The sequence below is a fragment of the Bombina bombina genome, chromosome 2, assembly GCF_027579735.1.
Source record: "Bombina bombina isolate aBomBom1 chromosome 2, aBomBom1.pri, whole genome shotgun sequence".
Classification (NCBI taxonomy): Eukaryota; Metazoa; Chordata; class Amphibia; order Anura; family Bombinatoridae; genus Bombina; species Bombina bombina.
Window position 1 is genome coordinate 1,188,368,101 of NC_069500.1, and position 10,966 is coordinate 1,188,379,066.

Here is a 10,966-nt window from a genome sequence, read left to right on the forward strand (position 1 = left end):
ATTTCACTCCAAAGAAATTAAATTCCTAGGTTATATTGTATCACCCCAAGGTATCCAGATGGATAATGATAAGATATCGGTAATTCAAAATTGGCCTTCCCCAAAAAGTAAAAAGGATATACAAAGGTTCATGGGTTTCGCCAATTTCTACAGAAAGTTTATTAAAAATTTTGCTGACTTGACTAGACCATTAACTAACTTGACCAAATCTGACACACACTTCATATGGAACGATGATTTAGAAGAAATATTCAACTTCTTAAAAAAAGCTTTCACTACGGCCCCTATCCTCCAATTCCCTAATTCTGAGTTGCAGTACATCTTGGAAGTGGATGCATCTAATTATGCTTTAGGAGCAATCCTCTCACAGAGGCAGACTCCAAAAGATCCTCTGCATCCTGTTGCCTTCTATTCACGAATTCTTAATTCAGCTGAAATAAACTACCCAATAGGTGATAAAGAACTGTTAGCAATCAAAACATCATTGGAACAATGGAGACACCTTCTAGAAGGGACCCTTCTTCCAATCTTGATTTACACGGATCACAAAAATCTAGAATACCTACAATCTAATAGGACTCTCAGCGCACGACAGGTCCGATGGAACCTATTCTTGGCTAGATTTAATTATCTTATCACCTACCGTCCTGCAAACAAGAACAAGAAGGCTGATGCCCTTTCAAGACACTTGGTGGACCAAGTGTCACATCCAAACCTTTCACCTCTAATTCCTCTTGACAGATTCTTAGCTTTAACTACAGAACAAAACATTCAGTTCAAATCAGCACAACAGGCTGACTCAAATAAACCATTACAGGTCTTGGATTTACACTCGGATGGGTTGTATTATTATCAACAACAAATTTATGTACCCAACAGTCTCAGAGCAACAGTCTTAAAAACTTTACATGATTCTCCATCTGCTGGACACATGGGCATAAAGAAAACTCAAGAATTAGTCTCCAGATTCTTTTGGTGGCCTACCTGCCTCACTGATGTTGAGGATTACGTTAAAACCTGCTTAATCTGCGAAACTACAAAAAAAGGGAGAACTCCCCCTTACGGGAAATTGATCCCATTACCGACTCCTGACCGTCCTTGGAAGGACATAGCAATCGACTACATAGTCGACCTACCTATTTCTGAAGGGAATAACACCATATTAGTAGTCGTAGACCTATTTAGTAAAATGGCACATTTCGTGCCCTACCATAAGCTCCCAACTTCTTCTGAAACCATTTCCTTAATGATACATCATATATTCAAGTATCACGGACTCCCGAATAGTATCACCTCAGATAGGGGAACTCAATTCACCAGCCAATTCTGGAAACAACTTTGTCACTCATTGGGTATTTCTAGACGTCTCAGTACCTCTTTCCATCCCCAAACTAATGGCCAGACTGAAAGGACAAACCAGTGCATTGAACAATATTTGAGATGTTTCATTTCAGCTAAACAAGATACCTGGACGCAACTACTACCATACGCAGAATTCGCCTTCAACAATTCCATCCATTCCTCTACAAAGTTCACACCGTTCTTCATTAATTATGGTTTCCATCCTTCTTTTGAATGGCATTCTATGGACAGCAACAGCTGTCCTGTTGTGAATGACCTCATCAACACTATTAGTGAATCTTTTTCACTAACTGCTGAAAATATTCGCATCGCCAAGGATCGCTATAAATTCCATTTTGATAAAAAAAGGATTTCCTCGCCTAAATATAGAGTAGGTGACTATGTTTGGTTATCAACACGTAATCTACATTTACCCCTTCCTTCCAGGAAATTATCTTCCAGCTTCATTGGACCATTTCCCATCATAAAAATTGTGAATATGAACGCTGTTACCCTCGCATTACCAGCAAATCTGAAATCCCATCCTACCTTTCATGTGTCTCTCCTCAAGCCTTATAGACAACTTCGTCACCATGATCCTTCTATTCCTCTACTTCCTCATCTACCGGATGCCACCCTGGAGTATGAGGTACAAGATGTCTTGGACTCCCGACGTTTTCGTGGGCAGCTTCAGTATCTGGTCCATTGGAAGGGCTACCCTGATTCGGAGGACTCCTGGGAACCGGCTTCCAATCTCTCTGCCCCCCGATTGGTGGCCAGGTTCCATGAACGTTATCCTGATCGTCCTGGACTCGATCCCCGGAGTTGATCTTTGGGGGGGGGGTCCTGTCATAAACTGCCTAAGTTCTTTGCCTTATCCTTTGTATAGCTGTGTCTTTTCACACTTACATAACTCCTCCCCAACAAGCAGTTTAAATTTCCCTCCTACTCATACCAAATTGCTTGATTGTTGAATCCAGCTTCTCACCCTCTAACCTCCTTGCAACCTTTGAGACAGACGCTGCTCACCTCTCTACCAAACACAGGACCGGAACCGGCAAGCGGTGACGTCACACGCCATCGCACACGCTGCAATTTCCCCAAACTCTGCAGGGAAACTCCACTCTGTCCGGACAGACCTCACCCTTTACTACTACTTGTAAGTCTCAAAAGCGCTTCCTTCATACTCATACCGCAGTAACTTACGATTATTCAGTAATTACTCCTGACATGCCTCAGAATCTTAGTTAGGTTTCCTTCATATTTAAACGCTCTATTCTACCTATATTCTTAATTGTTCACTCTCATTACCTAACTACTGCCTAAATCTCAGTAGCTTTATTTGTTGCTTTAAAGTTGTACACTATGTCTGCTGCCAATAAAGATTAGATATGGTCTGTCTAAAACTTTAACTTGCAATTGCATGTTCTTATATGTGGGAACCAGTTTGACAATACTGAGTGGGGCTAAAGGCTCTGAGGTCTCAGCCATTGTCACACCTATCCTTATAATAAAAGTGAACTGTATCTATTGATTCTGAACCTTGCTGCCTTCCCTCACCTACACAGAATCACTGATACTTTCACTACACTCCTAAGCCTGCAGTTGTGGTCCTAAAAATTCCCTCTCTCCTTTACAGGGGTGAGATTATCTTCCACAGGCTGACATATATCTATATCTGCTAGCACCCTGGCATTCAACATTTGGTAGTGAGAGTGCTCTCATTCAACCTGTATATATATATATAAATATATATATATATATATATATATATATAGAGAGAGAGAGAGAGAGAGAGAGAGTGAGAGAAAGAGAGAGAGTATAAAGCACTCACCGGACTTCAGTGAACTGTGGAAAAAGGATTTATTAGAGTGACGTTTCGGGGTAAGAAAAGCCCTTCTTCTGACAATCAAAATCAATGAACAATCAGTGAGCATGTCTGTAAGAATGTAAACAAAACAATACCGATATTGGAAAATAGTGAAAATAAAGTGAATCTAAGGATGCAAATGCTCTGTCCCAGTAAGACAGTCTAAAATAACCAACATACCAAGAACCATAAACTATCTAAAGGATACTGGGTGTAGGCAATCCGGATCTGACTAATATAAGCATATAAACAGCTAAACCCTAATATCCAATCATATGAAAAGAACGGTGAACACACCCATTATACGTATCGTGCCTGTCAAAACTAATAAAGACAAGGATATTCCCAAGACATTAAGCTGACAGCCCAAATATCCATTCGTACACAGGAGCAGTAAACCTGTTCTTATTGTAATCCAAGTAGTGGGACCGTGAAGGGGAATATACAATGTATATAGAGATGCATGTGTAAACTCTGTGGGACTAATCAAATTGTATCACCCAACTAACGCCTACCTTCTCTGTGGGCTAGAACAACAATTAGCGTCTAAAAGGGGAGTGGCACCAGTGGCGAACAAGAAAGAAAAATATTTCACAACAAACTTGCGATGAAATGATAAATTCCCATATTCATCATAGTAGAAGTCATGATCCATCATCAAGTGTAGAAAGTTAATATCCACAAACGGAAACAGGATATAATAAATCAGAATAAATTGTGGAAAAGAAATGTAAAACATTCAGTACATAACCCAAGTCAACAACACTGAATGCACTTGCAAACAGAGGGAATATGCATAAGCCCTACTCCTATGTTCTGAAACATAAATAAATTCCAAACCATTCTATAATATATAGTGTGTGCTACAGAAAACAGGCTGATGAGCAACTCTACTGGAGTGAGAGCATTGCATCCGATTAAAGCAGAGTAGTGTAATAAAAAAGGTGAGTGAACATATGTTAGGAAATAAAAAACATGTAGAAATACACATTAAAAACAAAAGGCAACAAATCAGATGGACACAAGGCAGCTCCTGAACCATAAAGATCAGACTGAGACAAATCAACAGTCATATTTACAAACGATTAAATCATATAGCATACTGGGAAATCCTATACTAGAGAAGAACATATTGGCAGCCATATGAGCAAGGAATACATGAGCATATATAAGCAGGAGAAAAGGAGGACATCAGGAAAAGGAAATTTGACAAATACAAGTCAATGGAAAGTTAGCCCAAGACTCCCATACTCCCAAATATTACAGACAAAATGATCAAACATGAAATAAATGATCATAAAATATTCCAAACTTATCAGAAAATATGATCAAACAAAAGGAGGGTTATAGTTACTCATAACCAAAAGGATATAATAACTAAAACATGATATGATCACTGAAAAAGACTACAAAATTATTTTATATATGACCAAAAATTATATATATATATATATATATATATATATATATATATATATATATATATATATATATATATATATATATACACATGGACATGGACTCCCACCAATATTATATTGGATCACAGCTCTCATATAGAAATTAATTCATGACATGTCCATAAGGTGTGGTAAGTCCAGGATTCATCAGTGGGCTTCATGTTTATAGATAGCATTGCCACCCCGTATTGACATTAAGTCCCTTGGGTGACAAGGTGCCTAATTCAAAGATCCAGCAGACTTCTTTGTGTAAAAGAAGCTTATTCCTGTAGACACCCCTTCTTAGTGGCGGTACATGATCAATGATTCAAAATCTGATGTTTTTCACAGAATGTTTGGCCTTTAGGAAGTGGCGTGCCACTAGTTGATCTGTTTTGCCAGAATCTATGGGCTGCTCCAGATGGCCGAACGATGATTAGCCATTCTTGTTCTGGTATCATGACTAATCTTCCCGGTGTAAAATTTACCACAGGGGTAATGAAGAAGATACACAATGAAGGTTGTTGTACACGTGAGGAAAGTGCTGATATGATATTTCATCTTTTAATCAGGGTGTTGGAAACTTGAGCCTGTCAGCATACTGTTGCAGGTGAAGCAACTCGTACAGCGAAAGCAACTCTTCTTTTTCTTTAGCCAAGAATGAGATTCATTAACATCTTGGATGCCAGTCTTAACGAATAAATCTCTAAGACTGCGTCCCCTTTTATATTCCACTGGTGGTGCAGTCCATTGTTGGAACGGTAGTGTCGGGTCTGACTGGATTAGCTTCCATTCTTCTCTCATGGCTTTAATTATTCTATTCTTGTCAGGAGAGTATTCCGTGACAAAAGTCAACCTCTCCTGAACCGCATCAGTGGTGATATCTGTTTGTTCCAAAGCACTTTCGGCTAGATTACGAGTCTTGCGTTAGCCTTAAAAAGCAGCGTTAAGGGGTCCTAACGCTGCTTTTTAATGCCCGCTGGTATTACGAGTCAGGCAGGAGAGGGTCTACCGCTCACTTTTTTTCCGCAGTTTTAGCTTACCGCAAATCCCCTTACGTCAATTGCGTATCCTATCTTTTTAATGGGATTTGCCTAACGCCGGTATTACGATCGCCTGAAAAAGTGAGCGGTAGACCCTCTCCTGTCCAGACTACTACCGCATATAAATGTCAGTAGTTAAAGGGACACTGAACCCAAAAATGTTGTTTTGTAATTCAGAAAGGGCATGCAATATTAAGCTTCTTTCTAATTTATTCCTGTTATCAATTTTTCTTTGTTCTCTTGCTATCTTTATTTGAAAAAGAAGGCATCTATGCTTTTTTGGGGTTCAGTACTCTGGACAGCAATTTTTTATTGGTGGATGAATTTATCCACCAATCAGCAAGGACAACCCAGGTTGTTCACCAAAAATGGGCCGGCATCTAAACTTACATTCTTGCATTTTAAATAAAGATACCAAGAGAATGAAGAAAATTTGATAATAGGAGTAAATTAAAAAGTTGCTTAAAATTTCATGCTCAATCTGAATCATGAAAGAAAATTTTTGGGTACAGTGTCCCTTTAAGAGATTTATGGGCTAACGTCGTAACATAAAGCTCTTAACTAAAGTGCTACAAAGTACACTAACACCCATAAACTACCTATTAACCCCTAAACCGAGGCCCCCCCACTTTGCAAACACTATAATAAAATTATTTAACCCCTAATCTGCCGACTAGACATTGCTGCCACTTTAATAAATGTATTAACCCCTAAACCGCAGCACTCCCACCTCACAAACACTAGTTAAATTGTATTAACCCCTAATCTGCCGTCCCTAACATCGCCGACACCTACCTACATTTATTAACCCCTAATCTGCCGACCCCAACATCGCCGCTACTATATTAAATTTATTAACCCCTAAATCTAAATCTAACCCTAACCCCCCTAACTTAAATATAATTTAATTAAAACGAAATTAAATTATTACAATTAAATAAATTAATCCTATTTAAAACTAAATACTTACCTATAAAATAATCCCTAAGATAGCGACAATATAAATAATAATTACATTGTAGCCATTTTAGGATTTATATTTATTTTACAGGCAACTTTGTATTTATTTTAAGTAGGTAGAATAGTTATTAAATAGCTATTAACTATTTAATAACTACCTAGCTAAAATAAGTACAAAAGTACCTGTAAAATAAACCCTAACCTAAGTTACAATTACACCTAACACTACACTATAATTAAACTAATTACCTAAACTACCTACAATTAATTACAATTAAATTAAATAAACTAAATTACAAAAAAAACCCACTAAATTACAGAAAATAAAAAAATAATTAAATTTTTTTAAACTAATTACACCTAATCTAATCCCCCTAATAAAATAGAAAAACACCCCCCAAAATAATAAAATTCCCTACCCTATACTAAATTACAAATAGCCCTTAAAAGGGCCTTTTACGGGGCATTGCCCCAAAGTAATCAGCTCTTTCACCTGTAAAAAAAAATTCAATACCCCCCAACATTAAAACCCACCACCCACACACCCAACCCAATCCCCCCTTAAAAAACCTAACACTACCTCCTTGAAGATCACCCTACCTTGAGACGTCTTCACTTAGCCGGGCACAAGTGGTCCTCCAGAGGGTCCGAAGTCTTCATCCTATCCGGCCAGAAGAGGACATCCAGACCGGTAGAAGGCTTCATCCAGGCGGCATCTTCTATCTTCATCCTTCAGGAGCGGAGCAGGTCCATCTTCAAGACATCCGATGCAGAGCATCCTCTTCATACAACGGCCGATGACTGAATGACTGGTCCTTTAAGTGACGTCATCCAAGATGGGTTAGACTTAGCTTTAGGGGTTAATACATTTATTAGAATAGCGGTGAGCTCCAGTCGGCAGATTAGGGGTTAATAATTGAAGTTAGGTGTCGGCGATGTTAGGGAGGGCAGATTAGGGGTTAATACTATTTATTATAGGGTTAGTGAGGAGGATTAGGGGTTAATAACTTTATTATAGTAGCGCTCAGGTCCGCTCGGCATATTAGGGGTTAATAAGTGTAGGCAGGTGGAGACGAGGTTGAGGGGGGCAGATTAGGGGTTAATAAATATAATATAGGGGTCGGCGATGTTAGGGCAGCAGATTAGGGGTACATAAGGATAACGTAGGTGGCGGTCGGCAGATTAGGGGTTAAAAAATTAAATCGAGTGGCGGCGATGTGGGGGGGCCTCGGTTTAGGGGTACATAGGTAGTTTATGGGTGTTAGTGTACTTTAGAGTACAGTAGTTAAGAGCTTTATGAACCGGCGTTAGTCCAGAAAGCTCTTAACTACTGACTTTTTTCTGCGGCTGGAGTTTTGTCGTTAGATTTCTAATGCTCACTTCAGACACGACTCTAAATACCGGAGTTAGAAAGATCCCATTGAAAAGATAGGATACACAAATGACGTAAGGGGATCTGCGGTATGGAAAAGTCGCAGCTGAAAAGTGAGCGTTAGACCCTTTTTTGAGTGACTCCAAATACCGGAGGTAGCCTAAAACCAGCGTTAGGAGCCTCTAACGCTGGTTTTCATGGCTACCGCCAAACTCCAAATCTAGGCCTAAGATTAATAATTACATTGTAGCTATTTTAGAATTTATATTTATTTTACAGGTAACTTGGTATTTATTTTAGCTAGTTAGAATAGTTATTAAATAGTTATTAACTATTTAATAACTACCTAGCTAAAAGAAATACAAAATTACCTGTAAAATAAATCCTAACCTAAGTTACAATTAAACCTAACACTACACTATCATTAAATTAATTAAATAAATTAACTACAATTAAATACAATTACATAAACTAACTAAAGTACAAATAATAAAAAAAGCTAAGTTACAAAAAATTAAAAAAATAAGTTACAAACATTTAAAAAATATTACAACAATTTTAAGCTACTTACACCTAATCTAAGCCCCCTAATAAAATAACAATCAGATTTTTCCTACCTTAATTCCGATTGGCTGATAGAATCCTATCAGCCAATCGGAATTGAAGGGACGCCATCTTGGATGACGTCTCTTAAAGGAGCCTTCATTCGTTGGTAGTCTGTCGGGAAAGAAGGATGTTCCGCGTCGGCGGGATGAAGATGGATCCAGAAGAAAGAAGATTGAAGACCCCGCTTGGAAGATGACATCGCCCGGATGGAAGACTTCTTCAGCACCGCTTGGAAGATGACATCGCCCGGATGGAAGACTTCTTCAGCGCCGCCTGGATGATGACTTCATCGGATGGAAGACTTCTTCAGCGCCCCTTGGAGGATCACTTCTGCCGCTCCGGATCTCCTCTTCGGTTCCATCGGTGGGTCGGCTGGCTGAAGACAACTCAAGGTAGGATGAACTTCAGGGGGGTAGTGATAGGTTTATTTAAGAGGGGTTTGGGTTAGATTAGGGGTATGTGGGTGGTGGGTTTTAATGTTGGGGGGGGTTGTATTTTTCTTATACAGGCAAAAGAGCAGTTTTCTTTGGGGCATGCCCCACAAAAGGCCCTTTTAAGGGCTGGTAAGGTAAAAGAGCTTTGAACTTTTTTAATTTAGAATAGGGTAGGGAATTTTTTTATTTTGGGGGGCTTTGTTATTTTATTAGGGGGCTTAGATTAGGTGTAAATAGCTTAAAATTGTTGTAATATTTTTTAAATGTTTGTAACTTATTTTTTTTATTTTTTGTAAATAATATGTAATAATAATATTTAATAACTATTCTAACTAGCTAAAATAAATACAAAGTTACCTGTAAAATAAATATAAATCCTAAAATAGCTACAATGTAATTATTAATTACATTGTAGCTATCTTAGGGTTTATTTTACAGGAAAGTATTTAGTTTTAAATAGGATTCATTTATTTAATGATAGTGTAGTGTTAGGTGTAATTGTAACTTAGGTTAGGATTTATTTTACAGGTAAATTTCTGTTTATTTTAGCTAGGTAAGCTATTAAATAGTTAATAACTATTTAATAGCTATTGTACCTAGTTAAAATAAATTGAAATTTGCCTGTAAAATAAAAATAAATCATAAGATAGCTACAATATAATTATTATTTATATTGTAGCTATATTAGGGTTTATTTTAAAGGTAAGTATTTAGTTTTAAATAGGATTAATTTAGTTAATAATAGAAATATTATTTAGATTTATTTAATTAATATTTAAGTTAGGGGGGTGTTAGGGTTAGTGTTAGACTTAGGTTTAGGGGTTAATAATTTTATTACAGTGGCGGCGGTGTAGGGGGGCAGGATAGGGGTTAATAAATGTATTATAGGTGTAGGGGGGCAGATTAGGGGTTAATAAGTTTAATACAGGTTGCAGCGGGGTCCGGGAGCGGCGGTTTAGGAGTTAAACTATTTATTTAGTTGTGGCGGGGTCAGGGAGCAGCGGTTTAGGGGTTAATATGTATAGAGTAGCTTGCGGTGGGCTCCGGGAGCAGCGGTTTAGGGGGGTAATAACTTTATTTAGTTGCGGCGGTGTAGGGGGGGACAGATTAGGGATGTTTAGACTCGGGGTACATGTTAGGGTGTTAGGTGTAGACAGCTCCTATAGAAATCAATGGGATGTCTGGCAGCAGCGAACATGAACTTTCGCTATGGTCAGACTCCCATTGATTCCTATGGGAGCTGTCTACACCTAACAGGTGTAACCTGGAGGCGGCGGATTGAAAACCAGGTACGCTGGGCCGGAAAAGTGCAGAGCGTACCTGCTAGTTTTTTGATAACTAGCAAAAGTAGTCAGATTGTGCCGCACTTGTGTGCGGAACATCTGGAGTGACGTAAGAATCGATCAGTCCGGCGGATCGAAGCTTACGTCACAAAATTCTACTTTTGCCGGTCTCTAGCCTTTGATAACTAAGCGTATTTGAGGTTGACGGCTTGATAACTACCCCCCATTGTATCATGATCGCTCCAAAATCAAATAAATAGTATATTCGAAGGGCCCTCAGCGCAGCCACCTACCAGTGATGGGTCCCCGTAATATCTTTAGATGCTGCACAACACAAGCAAACAACACTAAGGAGTCCATATTATTAGGGCGTGAGCTTCACACATGACATCATCTGTCTAGGACCTCCCATAATGCTACGTAGCGGATCCACATATCCAAACAATGCCACAGCTCATAGTCTCACCTACTATGGGCATATAGCCACTACACCTCCCTTGTTGAAATAAGTTGACGATGACTCTAATGTATTCAAAGGTAGCGTTCATAAGCATACAATAATTACACTAACCTACTTGAATGAAAGGACAAGGAATAACAAACACACTGACCACAGTC